This window comes from Typopeltis vanoorti, chromosome 1 (genome assembly GCF_054136105.1).
Source record: "Typopeltis vanoorti isolate ZY-2024b chromosome 1, IOZ_Tvanoo_1.0, whole genome shotgun sequence".
Classification (NCBI taxonomy): domain Eukaryota; kingdom Metazoa; phylum Arthropoda; class Arachnida; order Uropygi; family Thelyphonidae; genus Typopeltis; species Typopeltis vanoorti.
Window position 1 is genome coordinate 100,626,130 of NC_143549.1, and position 16,869 is coordinate 100,642,998.

Here is a 16,869-nt window from a genome sequence, read left to right on the forward strand (position 1 = left end):
TTTCTTTTATTAATGTAATTTACTTTAATTTTTTCATAAGTAAATGCGATTTCACAATTTTAAGTTTTATTATAATTTAAAAATACATAGTTCGATCCGTGTTTGCTATTCAATGAAAAATTCATTATTATTGTTAATAGTATGAAATTTTTCTATACTATATATAATTTCGTTCTGATTTTTTGGAAGGAACTTTCTCCCTGTTTATCAGTTAATAATAATAATAATAAACTCACAGGGTATCGACAATGCCCTTTGGATGGAAATATCCTTGGTTCGAATCCGTCCAGGACGCGACCAACTTTAACAATTACTTTTTATTTCAGGGTGAGTTTGCTGGTCTTATACAGAAAGCGGAGGGCTTTTTCTTTCTGCTTTTGCATTCCCCAGAATAGGCAAACTGGTCCGAAGAACGCACGCACTTAACAGACATGATACTCTGGCCTCATAGCCTTTGTTACTTCGCTTTAATTTCAAACAACAGTAGCAGACTTAGACTGTTAGTGTTGGCTTAGATCATTTGGAAATTTTGCTCTGGATACCAAATGTGATATCTTTTAAAGCATATCACTCTCCTATAAGCAATGGAATGGTCTCTTACGGGAGACGAAAATCGTCTGCTACCTAAAGACTTTCTCAAACATCCACGCTTTTGTAAGAATAGACAATCGAATAGCGGGAAATTGGTATATGGAGTGCTCGAGGGACAAAACTATTTTATAAGGAAATCCCACTGAAACAAATGCATCAAAATTCATCAAACAGTTTAAGATCAGAACAGCTATATATTTACTCAAAGAGTACCAGTAACAAAAATAAATAAATAAATATAATAATAATAAATAAAAAGCATCCCAGTATAAACTAAATTCAATACAGAGGGTTTCCTTAAAAGTATGTGTCCGAAATAAATAAGAATTGCCTCCTCTAGATAATGAATGAATAAGTTTATATCAATTATCACACTATGGGGCAGTTCTCCATATCTCAAAAAAAAAACCTGTGTAACTCCGAATATAAAATCCAGCAAATTTTATATCCACTATATGAATACATTTTGCATATTATGTTCTGTTTTCACTTTTTTCCCCCCTTTCAAGGTGCATTTCAGGAGATGCTCCCTTTTCTCAGGATAGGGGCATCGAGTATCGAAGGTCTAGCTCCCTTCTAGCTCTACTCTCATGAAATGTGAAAACGGGTTCTCTTGGACCACCACCTATTATTGTTAGTGGTCGATTTGCCTGGTCTACTACTTAAGCCCCTGGCCTGGCACGCTTTATTGCGTGCCTTGTCTAGCTATTGTAGTATCTGGGCTTGCCGAGAAGAGGCGTGGCAAGCTTCACAGTTGGTAGAGCTGGTCACATTGCGATCTAGCGGAAATGAGAACTTTGTTGGCTAGCTCTGTTAGAAACTGGTTTCTATTTTTTTTAATGTATTTTTTCCCGTAACTGCCTAAAGTATATGCTTTAGAGGAACATGAAGTGTGTGCGTGTATAGTTCGTTTGCCAGTTAAGCAGAGATATCGAGTTTTTAATAACATTCCTCTTGATTCAGCGTATTTTGTTTCTGTACTTCATAATCTCGATCTTGACTAATGAAACCGAATTTCGGCACGTTGATATGAATTAAGTAAAGCATTATGGCAAAGTAGAAGTAATCCGTACTCTGTAAGGGTAAGTAATATAGACTTTTCATGAACTGGTTTAGTTATTATTAATCTGTTCTGTATTAAATTGATGCGGAGTGTATGGAGTTAGCATGTGTATACACGTGCTAGTTCTATATTGTCAAAATACACTTGAACATTATTGGCGTCATGTTTATCATGTCTTTTGTAGCAGTTTTCTAGTTTTGACACTCTTCGCTAATTAAACAAGTAAGAAATATAAGTATTTCTTGCGTTTTTAATTAGTCTTGTTTATCATCTTCCTATGCATGATAGAAGGGTTTCTCACCATTACGAGCGTGGGGGGGGGGAGAACATACGATGATATAAGAATAGAAGAACATAAGTTATCTTCATAACTGTGCTAATATGTTTTTTTTTTTTTGTTTTATAAGTTGCTTTAATATAATTTTTTGTTCTAGGTGTTTACCAGAACTCCCCCCCCCTTGTATTTCGCAGAGTTAAGCATTTTTATAACATTTATGAATTATCAAACATTTGCCGAACTAAATCAGTCAACAGATTCAGTATTCTGACCTCGTAATGGTGTTAGACATTTCGGCCATGATTCTAACCAAATCTCATTAAATTTCTTACCTCCTCCTGAACTATTCTTCTAGACTAAAAGAGTGGACATCTGAACTCCCTGGGAATATGTAAGGGCTCCAAGATTTCCTGAATCCCAGTTTAAACTCAGACCGTAAAGGAAATTTTCTTTTATGCAGCGCCAGTTTTCTGTGAACAACAGAAAATTTTGGATATTCTGGCTTTACATGAGCGAGGGTTTCATCTAATTCCTAGCCACATAAGAACGACACTTTATGCTGTTATATAGGTTAATTTGCGGGAATAGTTGCACTTCACGTGCATATTAAAAGCTCATCTCTCTCTCTCTCTCTCAGCTTGCTAATGAATTAAGACTAGGTTTAGAGTTTATTACTTTTATGATGCTTAAATATCATCTGATTGTTTGTCCTCTTGCGACCATAGCGTTCAGCCCTTTAGTTATTCTTTATATTTAAATTCTCTTTATTAAATTATTATTATGAATGTACATTCATGATAATCATTTAATAAAGGACATTTGGAATGATGGGGCAACATGTGTCCCTTAGTCGGAAAAGATAGGGATTCGGTTCTCGTTATTGACGTGAAGAAGTTCATCTTGGATTTGGTTTGACTTACAGTTTCAGCCGGAAAAGATTAGGTTCCAGGATTTTATTGCATCCAGTATTCGAATTCGGGTCTTTGTCAAAGGGCGACGTCTTTACTGACTAAGCTACTACTGAGGCTCCTTCATCTCGGCCTAAAAAGCATTTCTTCAATCCAAAGTGCGTTAGCCAATCTTTAACTAAATTTGAGAGTGTGTTAGCAAGGTCCTTTCTCACGAGAAGATGTATAAATGTAAATCTTCCTCCTCTTCGTTTCCTTTTTTTTTTTTTTTTTAACTGAAATCCAATTTTCAGTTTCTTATTCGTTTGTAATTTTGGTCTCATATTTTAGTTAATGAAATATAAATTATGCAAATGATTGTATATGTGTATTATTTGGATATAAACATATGTAAGCTGCAAGTGTATTTAGCAACGTAATGTCCAATTCAAAAGAGCCTCCATAGCTTGATTGGTATCGACGATGTTCTTTCCAACCAAAGAACATCGACGATGTTCTTTGGTTAGAAAGACATCCCGTCTAGGACATGAAGAGTCTGTATCAAAGCTTTTTAAGTAAGTTAGCCGGTCTCACACTGAGATGAAAGTGTTTCTTCCCTGAGACTAGATTTTTTTTTTTTTTTTTTTTTTTTTTTTTTGTCTCTGAAACTCGGATTTTTCATCCCACAAAGCAGAAAAAACAGCCCGAAGAACACACGCAATTTTCTAAGATGCTAAGTTACGTGGACGTGATAGGCCATCGTTGAGCCTAACACGAAAGGAAGATTGAAAGGGATGTCCGATTCAAATCACGAAATTAATTTTGTGAATTTTTCTTCCGTGTGTTCTGTTTATTGCTAACCCCTAGATTCAAACATAGCCAAATAAAAGATCTAAAGTGAAAGTAAGAATAACGATAACCATAATTTGTAAAGTGAAATTATTCAACTTTTTGACGGAGTGTGTTTTTATTATTAATTTGTTCTGTAAATACGTGTAGGGTGGATAAACGTCGTAATGGGGGGAAAATGGTATAAATATTTCACGTTTTATTTTATAGGTTCATTTACATGCAAATCAGTATTCAATATTTGAATATTCTTTTTATTTATAAGAATATTCCAAAAATGAATCTGATCATGAAAGGATTCTGCTAGCTTCAGTTTTTTCCCCCTTCAAGAAACGGCCCTAAGCAAAAGCTTCTTCAAAGTGCTACAACGTGACTTTTAAGAAAAAAAGGGAAGAAAAAAACTAAAAAGTTTTTTCTTCCCATATGCTAATAATTATTATATACAATAAATAATATGTATTTGCATGACTAACATGCATATCTTGTTTCTTAGTAAGTTTCAGTACAAATATTATTATTTAACGTTTAATGGAAGTTTGTGCATTATGTTTATAGACTTGGTGATTATCTAAATTTTAAATCACGATTCACTCATTAAAACTATTTTGTTTTGTTTATCTTGTGACATCGCGTTCATTATGCTGTTTTTTAGGCACGTTCGCAAATGAACAACAGCTATTAGCTTCGTTATGTCGTTCGTCCAAGTAAAACAACTCCCAAAAGGGATGAAATTTTTGATAAAACTCGGTATATGGTACTTGACGGAAAAATCGTGGAACATTTTTTTCTTTGAATAATAAATGAATAATAATAATTACCACTTTACATGAAAACCAAATACTTTTTTTTCATTGCACCAATGATGCAAATAACTCGACTAGAGTTATTTGCGTCACACACGCGCGCGCGCGCACACACACACACACACACACACTGTATAACAACTTATAAAAATCATATTTTTGTACAAGCTCTTTCATGTGTCACTAATCACAATTAATTCTAGTTGATGAGCACGCATATAAAATTATTATTATTAATACAGAACCTTTATGGGGAGGGGATTAGAAGACTAATTTTGGGCGATGTACCGCAAGGACAGAAATCCTATCACACCATTGCTCATTCCGTATCAGTCTCACGTGGAGATAGTCGGGATTTTTCCCCATGAACGTCGAGGTTTTCATTTCACACAATAGCCAACGAACTAGAAGAACGCAAGCAGTTAATAGACATGCGTCAGGAAGTAATTTGAATTGACATAATTAAGATTGTTGGTCATAATTTAACCACTCACCATCCAGACAAACTTCTCTTTCTTCTGTGTTTTGAGAAATCTCTGGAACATCCATCCAGTAAATACCTTTCAACAGCGTTTCAATCACATCATCCTCTTCTATCTACCGATCTCTGAAGATTTAAAAGCTCTCAATGTGTGCTCATTGAGTATGAAATCTGGCTGGATAAGTAAAAGAGAGTGCCCTTTAACAAATCCATGTCAACCTCCATAAAATAATCTTATGCTCATCTGCCTAGTTCTGTATTCGAAACCTAATTAATTTCCTCAAATAGCCCTCTTGAATCCTCTTTTTGTCATTTTTAGGGATTTTCGGTGAACAACCAGGGCACGGACACAATCATTTCCTTAGTACATTCTAACCTAATACATTCCGAATCTCATTCAGCTCTACAGCTTTTTTTTTTTCTTTTTGACATCCAGATATAATTTAATATTCTAAATACAGGGTTGCCCATTAGTCATAAAACACGCCGTAGAAAGGACCCGTCTTTGTGAAACAGCTGCATAAATTTTTTAACGTCACCAGCTTTTTTTTATTAGTTATGAAAAACTACATCACGTAAACGCCTTCCATTTCTGGTTTCATAAGACGGGCCCTTTTTCCGGAATGTTCCATCTATTTCACAACTGTTGAATCCTAGTTCCTCTCCACTATTCCATCTGCATCGGTCATCCAACTTTCTCCATCTAGCAAGGTCATTCTTTCACAATCATTTCTCTTCTTACCCGCTGCATTTTACTTGAACCTCATACTCCTCCTGCAAACTGCTTTCCTTTCTTTCTCTCTCTCTCTCTCTCTCTCTCTCTCTCTCTCTCTCTCTCTCTCTCTCTGCTTATACCATTCCATAATCTCTCTTTCTTCCACTTTTCCAGTTTGATTTCTGCTAGGCATCCATTTCACTCTAAATCAATTTAAATTAATCACTGTAGGAATGCAATTTGCAATGGCTGTTAACAAATATATCTAACTTTCATGCTTTACCGATCATTCCTTCTGTAAGTTCTTTATCTATAGTGCTAAGCCCGAGAAATTTAAATCTGTCATAATCATTTGTCTTGTAATTCCACTTGCAGCAATATCAAGTAGAAACTTGATATTACTGCATGCCTGCACACTCTCAAAGATAAAACCAAGTAATTTTTTTTTTTCGGCATCCCTTCAGAAATTCAAATTCTTGATCCTCGTTTTCCATTCATGATATGTCACTTACGATTTTGTATTTATGTGAATCCCATCCACGAAAGTTTGTTACAAATTAAATAAACGTTGCAAACCTATAGAACATTAGTGCTATATTTGTAGCAAGTTTTTCCGCTTGGTTACAAAGTATAACAGACTTGACAAGACATTATATTCTTATTTTAATCTTTATCCCAAGCTTAAGCAAACAAAGTTTGCATTGTAGAACATCTTCACAACTAGTCTACTTTTTATATGGGAGGCTGTCGAATCGCTTCGGTTGTCGCAGGGTCTCACTAGGCAAAAATGTATCACCAGTGAGAGCTAAACACAGAAGGATACTAACGTTAAATCAATGCAGAAATCATATATTTTCTATATTGAAGTAATAAAATGATGTATCACCATATTATTAAATATTCTGGATAAGAGACAGTGTAGCAGGTTTTATCGCTGGATTACAAAGTATATTATGCCTGTCAATAAATAATACTCTTCTATTCTTTACTCAAGTGCATTAGAAGATAATTAGGCAACTTATGTGCTGATACATTATTTTAGTACTTGTATATTGAAAATATATGATTTCTGCAGGTAGCATTTGTACCCACACCGCTAAACTGCCGGAAGAAAGTGTTCTCGGTTCGAATCTAGCCGCCAACTAAAGGAACTTTTACTAGCTCTTTCTTCAACGTTCCAGAGTTAGTCGATCTATGGGCATGGGGAAGTGGTTTTTTTCACCCCTGAAACTGAGTTTTTTGTACTATAGAACATTATTACTATAGTTGTACTAATGTCCTATAGCAGCGTTTCTCAAACTTTCTAAGCCCAAGGACCAGTAAAATGCCTAAAGCAATTCTGCGGACCACTAAGTTACAGAGGCGTAGCTAGAGGGAAGGGGGAGATCCGCCCCTGGCGGCACCTTTTTTGGCGTTTATGAAATCTTGCCTTACTGTCTATAAAATAGCAACTGAGTGATGAAATAAACTTCGACAATGTGATCGACGATTTTGCGTACAGAAAAGCAAGAAAAATAACATTTTAGAATGTTGGAATTAAAGTTTTACTTCAAAAATAAACATACTGTTTTTAATTTATTTCCCTATACGTCGTTTTGACTTTTTGTATTTTTTTTTTTTAAAAACCAATGTAGGAATTACCAACATTTCGGGAAAGCTGTGCCATTTATAACATAATAAATCTAAAAGCATGTTTTGAAAGATATGGCAACATGATTAATTAAATTGGAAGTAAACGATTAAAAGTATAGCATCATTGAACGAAGTTTTAATTTTTATTAAACAAATAAATAAGATGATGTAATTATGTTACTACTTACTTTTAATGAGATGGTTGAGCTTCTCGACCTTACAGAGTTGCTGGGTATCTGGCTCAATATTGATCAACTTCAGTCGAAGATCGGCACACACACTAAGACGATTTCTATATTTTGTTTTTATTTGAAGGAGCGATGAAAATCCTTTCTCACTAAGATAGGTTGTAGAAAACTGCAGGACGATTTTCAATGCTTCTTGAGATAATTCTGGAAATTCACTTCTCACTGAAGACGAGATCCAAAATGGAGCAAAACGAAGATCACGGAATTGCATTTTAAGCCACTGTCACTTGAAAGCTCAATTGACTGTTCTTTTTTCGATAACAAAAGGTCGTTCTCGTGACTGCAAGCCTGAAATGGATCACGAACCCAAAGGAATTTCTTATAAAAGTTATTTGGAAAATATGTTTCAAAATTCCGTTTCAGCTTTTTGAGGTGGTCACAAACCCTTTCCACAGACTCAGAATCAACAAAAATATAATTTTCACTAAAAAGGATTCCAATGTTGGAAAAGGTGCAAATTGTCTGTCTTTTACATAATTAATCCATAAAACCAATTTTTTCTCGAATGCCTTTATTTTGTCGTAGGCATCAAGAACATTAAAAAATTTCCCTGAAGGGAGAGATTTAGTTCATTTAATTTCGAAAAAATCTCTGAAAGACAGGATAGTGTTAATAACCATGCTTCGTCAACAAGGAGTGATGCAAAATTAAAATTACGTTCATTTACAAATAATAAAACTTCGTGTGCCTTAATTGAAATAAGCTTGTTAGTACTTTGCCTCTGGAAAGCCAGTGAATTTCAGAATGAAGCAAAAGTTGTGTATATTCACTGCCCATTTCATCGCAGAGTACTGAAAATAATCTGTTATTTAACGTTCGAGCTTTAATAAAATTAACTAGCTTTACAGCGTTGTATAGCACAGTTTTAAATTCTGTTGGTATGCTAACGCTTCCCTATGTATGAAACAATGCTCCCAATTTATATCCGGAGCTACTTCTTTGACCTTAGAAGCACCCCCACTATGCCAGCCTGTAAGAGCGCGAGCTCCATCCGAACAGAAGCCTATACATTTTTCCGACTGGATCCATTTGTGTATTATGTAAGTATTGAGAGTGTGAAATATTTCTTCTCCAGTTGTTCGGGATGACAAAGTTCTACAAAATAGGATATCATCATGAATGTTGTTATCATGCGCATATCTTACGTAGCATATTAACTCCGCATCATTTGTAACATCAGTAGTCTCGTCTATTTGTAACGCATAATAAGGGCTCTTCTTAACTCTTTCAATTAACTGAGATTCTATGTGACCTGCCATATGATTAATTCTGCGACCGACAGTGTCATTTGAAAGAGAAATCACATCAACATCTATTAGCAACTTGCCAAACATTGTTTTTACCACATCTTTTATAGCTGGAGGTAGCAAATTTTCCCCGATAGAACGAGGTTCCCTGTTTTCGCTGTGCGCAAACTTAAGAGATAGGATGATTCCAGCGCTTTGCTATTAATAGAACCCATGGCCTAAAATATATCTTTCCCATGATTTAATGTCCTTCAGCGTCGCTGAAAAAATTCAGTTGGCTTATTTTTCACATCACAATGTTTAGTTTCTAAATGTCGTAGGAGTTTCGCAGGTTTCATGCACTCGTTCGACAACACTTCATAACGCAAAACACATTGAGGTTTCTGTTCCCTTTCATCTCCACACCAAGTAAACCCGAATTCCAAGTATGAACTGTTATATTTCCTACTGTATTTTTTCTTTGAACTGCTTATTTCTTCTACTTTAATAGTATCAGATTTACTGGCCGTTACAGCACGTGTATTACAATTAGAGTTATCATTACCTGTTCCATTTGCTCTTCTTTTCAAAGTCCTAGTTCTAAGCCACTTTTCCATTATTAAAAAAATGTGTCCGAAAAATATATAAATACTGGAGTTAACTCACGACACACTTTGTTCAAGTATCACTTAGCACTTCTGAAGATATATTGAGCCTTGGTTGAAGGAAACCTTCAATAATAAAAATCTATACACAACAAGCAATTGGTTGAAATGTTGATAACACATATTCACTTCAAATCTGACAAAACAGCAAGGGAAGGCGGAAGCAATAAAACTATATTGTTTTTCACTTTACCCCTCTTTTATTATTAGTCATTCTGCATCTACAAATTTAGCGGCAGAATAACGAATAATAAAAGAGGGGTGAAGTGAAAAACAATAGTTTTATTGCTTCCGCCTTTGAACATTCTGACGCTATTTGTTGGATTTTTGAAGGCTCCATTTGATTTCAATAATTTTTACTTACTTATTCAATTTTAATTTGTTTTGTTTGGATAATTAAAAAATATATATTTATTTAATTAATTTAAGCCTGCCTGCGGATTATCTGTCCCATCGTCGCGGACCACCGGTTGAGAAACACTGTTCTATAGTATACAAAATTGACATTTCGTACTATATAGAACAACTCAAGAAAATCGATCGTAGAACCCACAATATTTTAGACAATAAATATATTTTGTTAGAAATAGGAATCACGATTACTCATCCGTCTCGTCATCGGATGCCATTTATAATTAGTGATAGTCTTTGGCCGTCTATCTGTGATTAGCTACCAATCGAGACTGAACTTCCTCTCCTCAGTCTCCAAAAGTTAGTTGCGGTTAAAACGACCTCGCCTACTCCATATAAGGGAATCGTCCGTTTGCCCATGCAGATTTATGTTCATGATTTCTGTAATGATTTAACCTTGGTATCTTCCTTAGTCTATCCTCCACTGATGAGACCTCAATAAAGGTCGAAACCAGTCTGTGTAGTTACCCCTACTGTTTTTGCATTATAGGATGCTGAGCAATTGATGGGGAAGTCAACAGCGTCTATATACAAACAGACTAATCGTGAGGTTATTTCATCCCCAAACTTTATTTGCATGCGCTTGGGTAAAGGAATCAACCATGGAAACTTCTTTTCGCTCGAGTAAAACGTCTGTCCCATGCCTAACAGCGAGAAACATCTCCTATCCTTTCGTATATATGCACGTCTATGTTGGATTCGAACTTCTATCCGTAGATAGCAGAGCGACGACTCTATCCACTCAGCTATCTAAGACAGACGTAAACAGTACTGTATATGTTAGACAATGTTCCCATGCAGAGAGGGAGGAAAAACTCCCAAACCGGGACCTTTCGGCAGTTATAACATATTTGCGTAGAAAATCCGACGTCAAAAATCCTAAAATCTGGACGGAATATACTAATACTAGTAGTTTAATTCTGTTTCACGTACAGTATATTGAAATACCGGGCTCGTATCAGTATAATGAATGAAATCTTGAGTACTAAAATCAATATTTATCCATTACCGCATGCATATTATAAATATTATTCAGCATCATTCAGTGCCCTCCTGTTGAGCTCCTGCGTTGCGGGGTATCGCAGTAAGTACTCACTTCCTACCACACACCTGAATATCGTGTAATTTTTAAAATAAAAAAATTCACTTGTTTTTCAATAATTCTGCGTCAGCATTTTTTTTTCGTATACTTCTGATGACTAAAGGTGAGTTCGTCGGTCTCGTACGGCGGTAGAGGGTTTTTCCCCCCCGGAAACTCGGGTTTTTTCGTCCCTCAGAACAGGAAAACCGTCCCCGTGATCACACGCATCTATCCTTATTTCAATCTTATTCCTTAGGTCAATCCTTATTCAGGAGTGTCCATAGGACACTCCTGGAATAAGGATTGACCGACCTGTTCCGTGGGATTTTCGATTTCGAATGCCTGCACGGCGAAGTGTGGGTCTACGCGTGAACGTAAATCAGGATGATACTTCTGATCTACTGATAAACGATTATAAAAGAAGACATCGGGTGGTAAATGATTTTCATCGCTCGGTGTGATGCCTCTATTTTAGTGAAAGATGATAAATGGGCCTGAAGCTACTTTGAAAGAGTTCTGTGTGTTAAGGGCAGAGTTTCCGGATTATCTATAGCGTACACCTGTAGTACTAGTAATGTCCAATGCTCGATAGATTTACGCTTTGTGGATAGGATTCACTTAAAAAATTAACATATTTAATAAAAAATATATATATATATATAAATTTATATCCTAGAAAAGACGTTTTCCTTGCTAGTTCACCTTAAAATAACTTTTAAAAATAGAAAATACGGAAACAATGACAAATACTGTGTGGGCGCTGCGTGTATGTTCTTCCAGTATTTATTCATTATTAGCGATTCGCACATGCAGTACTGTACAAAATAAAAGAAAACGTGAAAATATAAAAACTGCAACTCTAAGTTTCTGATCCATTCTAATGCGATTGTTCCGCAGCTGGGAGAAAATCAGACCAGTCACCTTGATAAGCACGCAGGCTGCATTCAGTGGTGATGTAACGAATTGTTTGTTTAGGAGCACCCCAGTCACACTGAGGAGAAAGGCGTTTTCCCCGCGTAGATAAAAAGTCTGCACATATTCCGTGGTTCGTACGCATTCAGGTTACCGATGTCTTACGACGTAACCTGAATTCGTACGAACCACGGAATATGTGTACGAATTCAGGTTATCCATGTCTTACGGGGAAGTTCAAGAACAGATTGGTTTACTAATACCTCGAAACTACATTTATACTTGAGGATCGTCAGTGTTTGTATTCCAACATCTTGTCCATGCTTCTCTGGAGATGAAATCATTTGTAACTAAGTTTTCTTCTTCATATATTGGTGATCATTTACATTTTAGTCAACTGATTCTCAAGTCTGGACTGCCCTTGTACACACATACATACAGAGAAGATGATTATTACTTATCTTCTCGCACTATCCAATGAGAGCATCAGCTATCCGAAGGTGTGGAGAAAAGATGTTGCTCAAGGTAGGAAGCCAATAAGTATTCGTTCCAGAAATAGTGATGTTACACATATTGCTGTTGATTCGAATTAACCTACAGGAATCAGGCTTTGCATTCTTTCCATGACACAGCAGGATTCGAATCCATAGCCTGTTGGTTGAAGAGAGGGTACGCTATTTTGCGGTAAACCAGACCTAGCAACAACATTAAAGTAAACAAAAATTTTAAATTAGAATATAATCTTCAACTGAATAATTTCATCGTTTATTTCTTATGTATCAGACAATCACAGGAACATATTTTTCCATTTATTCGTATTGAGTTCTCCCCTTTTCTCCCCCCCCATCCCTATTGGGGCGAGTTGAGCCCCCCCCTCATGGGGGTTAAGTATTTATGGCTGTAGATCCGTGTATTCACGGGGCCGGTTTGCCTGCTTGCGGGATGAAAACCCCCAGATAAACGGGGGGGGGGGGAGGGAGACCCTGCTGTCCACGCCCGGCTAACTTGGCTATGGCTGAGGAAGATCCTTAAGCTCCTCACGTCGTTGACGGGAATCGAACCTAGGACACTCCTTCCCCAGGCATATGGTTGCGAAGCGCACAGCCACTAGGCTAACCGCGCGGACATTTTTTCCACTGAAAACCATGCACATCATTGCTTCATCCTTATAATTATTAGTAAAAGCAAACATCAAAAATAGTTCAGTGTTACATATATTGTTGTTAATCAGAATTAACCTAAATGAATTTGTCTTTTAGAGTTATTTACAATTTGTGACGGGGAATATTAACATATATACGTTTGTTATCATGATAACAGGACTGCTCAAGTTCATATAAACGCAAACGCCATCTTTCAATTGTCAGCTTATTTTTATATCTTTTTTCCTTCCTTCCTTCTTCTTCTCCTCCTCCTCCTAGGTGTTTGTGAACAAAGGTTTTTATGGACAATGTTTAATGGAAAAAAAAAAACCCGTTACTTTTGTATTTCATCTAATATGAATTACAATGTTTTAGTACTTTCCACCGACACAAAATAATATTCATTTACTTTAAAATTCCAGTCATTATGTGGTCGAATCGTTACAAGAAAGGTGCTGAATAGTACTCTTCGTGGAAATCGAGACTTTTGCGCGACTTTTTCACAGTCCAAAAATTTTATTTGACTTTGAAAAAGGCAAACAATTTCGGTAAATATGACAAAAGTTAGTTATTTAAGCATAAGCTAAACAAGCTACAGCTTAGGGCCTCCATCTCAATATACATAACCTAAAATTTATCCGGTAGAAGGGGAGGACCTCTCAATCGTCATAGCTTAGGATCATAAGAACCTTAAATGAGACAACACTGGATGTACTTAAGAACCGCTCTCCAAGATATTGCTTGACTTGTTTCTAAGAGCATTCTTTCATGCTCCATTTTTTCTTCATTCTCAATATTTGTCTATAGGAAGAGCATGTAAGCTATACTTTCACGCAACCAACTGTTTTAACATCTCTTTTCTACAGCTAATTTCTTTATTCATCCACTTTACATTCATTCAGTTTATTTTCTTACAGTTAAGTTCTTTTATCTGTAAAATGCATAATATTTCTTAATAATGTATGTTTACCTATAAAGCTAGGTATATCTGAACAGCTCTTTTGCACGAACTTATTTTTTTCAGAATATATAGACACGTTGGGTATATTTATATCTAGAAAAGTTAAAATATCAACTGTTAGTTAAATAAGGTCACATTGCCTTCACATTCGTGATTTGTTGTCACATCACGGCTATTGAGACTGGTTAAACAAGTTTGGTATACGAACTTTATCATTCAGTGAAAATGGTATGTTTACTTGCTACTGGGAACTGAAAGCTGACTGCTTCCCCGTGTCAATAGCCGAATGTTAATTTTGCCCTGATACTTCTCAGCTTGTTGTAAACTAGGAGGTTGACAAGGGTTGATTTCGTTAAACAAGTTTCTAAGCATGAAACAATATGCTTCCACGAAAACAGACTCATATTCACATTCATGTGAAATAGGTTATGCTTAGCAGTTTAAATAGTTTCAAACAGAGTGATACAAAGTGAGCGAGAGAGAAAGTGAGACTTGTTGGTAGTAAAATGTGCAGACTAACAAAAAAAAAATAAATAAAAACTTGAGCTGATTTTTTTCTATAAAAAATCAGTACTGGTCTGTAGCGATAATGACACATTTAAAAAATTGTCATTCAACAGGGTCGACACGTGATAGATGAGGCTCAGAGGTTACTCGATTAGAGCCTTATAAGTTTTGCTGCTTGAGATAATATTCGCCTTACCTGACAAAATATCTAGATTTAGTTCTCAATTCCACACATCTCGAAATAATTCTGGACACTGTTTTATATTACTATTTTTGGACCCTCTTGATTTAACCACGAAGGATGATATAGGTAATTAGTGTTCGACTTCAGCCTTCTTGAAACAGCTGGTCATGCGCCAGCTATTTCAAGTCTTTTTTTTTTTTTTTTTTTTTTTAGCACGGGGTTTCTTGGATTTTCCATTCCTTTATTCCATGAAGAAACTCAGGATTGGATATGACTTCGGAATTTTTTTAAAGGAAAGATAAAAAGAAAACATGGCTTTAGCCTGGAACTTATCCATTCATTTTTTTTTTTTTTTGACAACTTCCGTGCAACATATTCAGGAGTAATGGGTTCCTCGTACTCGATTGGATTGTCTGTCAGCATGCACGTTTCCTCCTCGACCTTCTGTAAAACATTGAAGCTTCTTGAAAGCAAATAGCATAATAAATCCCCCCCCCTTTCCCTCATTGCTAGTATTTCTTTTCTTTTCATGTTTCACACAAAATTTTACTTTCAAATGGAGTTCATTAACACCCCCCCCAAGTAATTTTACAGGAAGAACAAATCAGTCTAAGAAATGACGATTGAAATAGAGAATAATCAAAGTCGAAACATTGCCATATATCTTAATTAATGCTTAATATTAGTTGAAGTCAAGATATAGATGTATGGTTTAAGGCAGTGGTTCAAAACCTTCGATCGTGATCCAAACTAAGATCGCTGAGGGTTTTCAGAATCTACAGGAGAAAAAATAAATAAATAAATAAGCAAAATAACTTAATCACGTTTACGATAATCAAAAATGCTGCTAGAGGATCCCTCATCAGTCGCATAGCTATAATATAGTCTCTATATAACAAAACAGTTTCATTGTTAGTTTGTCGATTGATATTGTATGAAATTAAGCTCTTCATGGTATCAATAGGTTCTATTTTCGCACAGTAATTGGTGCATATTTCTACTCCACAATGAAAGATATCGTTAATGACTTTTTTTATTTGTTTGCTACTGGAAGTTTGTTAATTGCAACTAAATTAAGAAATTAATTACGTTGTTTATCGTATCGGATGGTATATTTTATTATTACTTTTACTTTTTTCCCCGCCGTGTTCTTGTTATATGACCTAATATAAGCATAAAACTGGGAGGGGGAGGCACAATCTCGCTATATCTGACAATATTTTTTTTCATTTCCTGATCCCCCTATGATTATGACAGTTAACTCGCATGATAAGATGGAAAGATGGTGGATGACAAAGTTTGTTATTCTGATTGATGTGCATAATTAGTTTGGATCAGATTTTAAAAATATGTATAAATAAAATACTTTTTATTATTTATAAGAATATTAAAAAATAACACTGTTCAACACTTTCGTAACGCAGTCTGTATCTGAAGTGCTTTGATTAGTAAAACTTGGGCCCAAATTCTGTCCAAGATACAAGCAGTATTTATAAGGGCCTTTACACTAACGTTGCTTTAGCTGGAGGAGGCACGTAATTTTTGATTGGAGAATTTTTTCCCCTTGCAAAACAGACCAAAGACCAACCGACCAGAGAGCATATGCATTGACAGACAGCAGACTGTGGAGAGAGAATTAAGCACCCTTTTTTTTTTTATCAACAAACGATGTTTATGAAAAGCAAGTTTGGTCGTGATAGGTCATTGGATCTCATACATAAAAGAATATAGATGGGAAAAACTCATCATAAGGGTGAGCAGAAAACTCAGAACATACTCTGCCTTTTCTTAAATTCATCGAGCTTGATGTACTTACTGTCTGCTCAATCAACACACACATATTCTTTCACCATTCCCTCAATAAAATGTAATCTGTTTTCTTGATTAGCTTTCAGACACTGACATTAGCATCATCTTTCTTTTCTTGCCATGAAAAGGAAAATATTCATTTTTATATGATCATCTCATCAACTTATTTATGTGTCTCCTTCTTGCATCAACCAACTTTGCATCTTCTTCCTATATTCCGATCTCCCAGACATCCAGATAATCAAATATATCTAAATGGATGATGTCTGATCAAAGCATTGTTCCAAAGTGTAACTTCCTTATTTATATTTATTAATTACCTTTCGTTTTACTGTGTTCCTTGATCTACAACTCGTGGTCTTACTGCCATGCCAGGATATGTGGTTTCTTTCATTTTTTTTATAGTGCAGGTTTACCAGTATAGC

At 35.6% G+C, this 16,869-nt stretch overlaps 1 protein-coding gene across 1 annotated transcript in view; it reads left to right on the forward strand.

The window, feature by feature from the left end:
• Window positions 1–1,637: 1,637 nt before the first annotated feature.
• LOC150110255 (uncharacterized) overlaps window positions 1,638–16,869 on the forward strand; it is a 133,445-nt gene continuing 118,213 nt past the window's right edge. The window contains exon 1 of the mRNA XM_090398613.1: window positions 1,638–1,673. The gene's annotated coding sequence lies outside the window, so the exon portion shown is untranslated. The remainder of the gene's footprint in view (window positions 1,674–16,869) is intronic.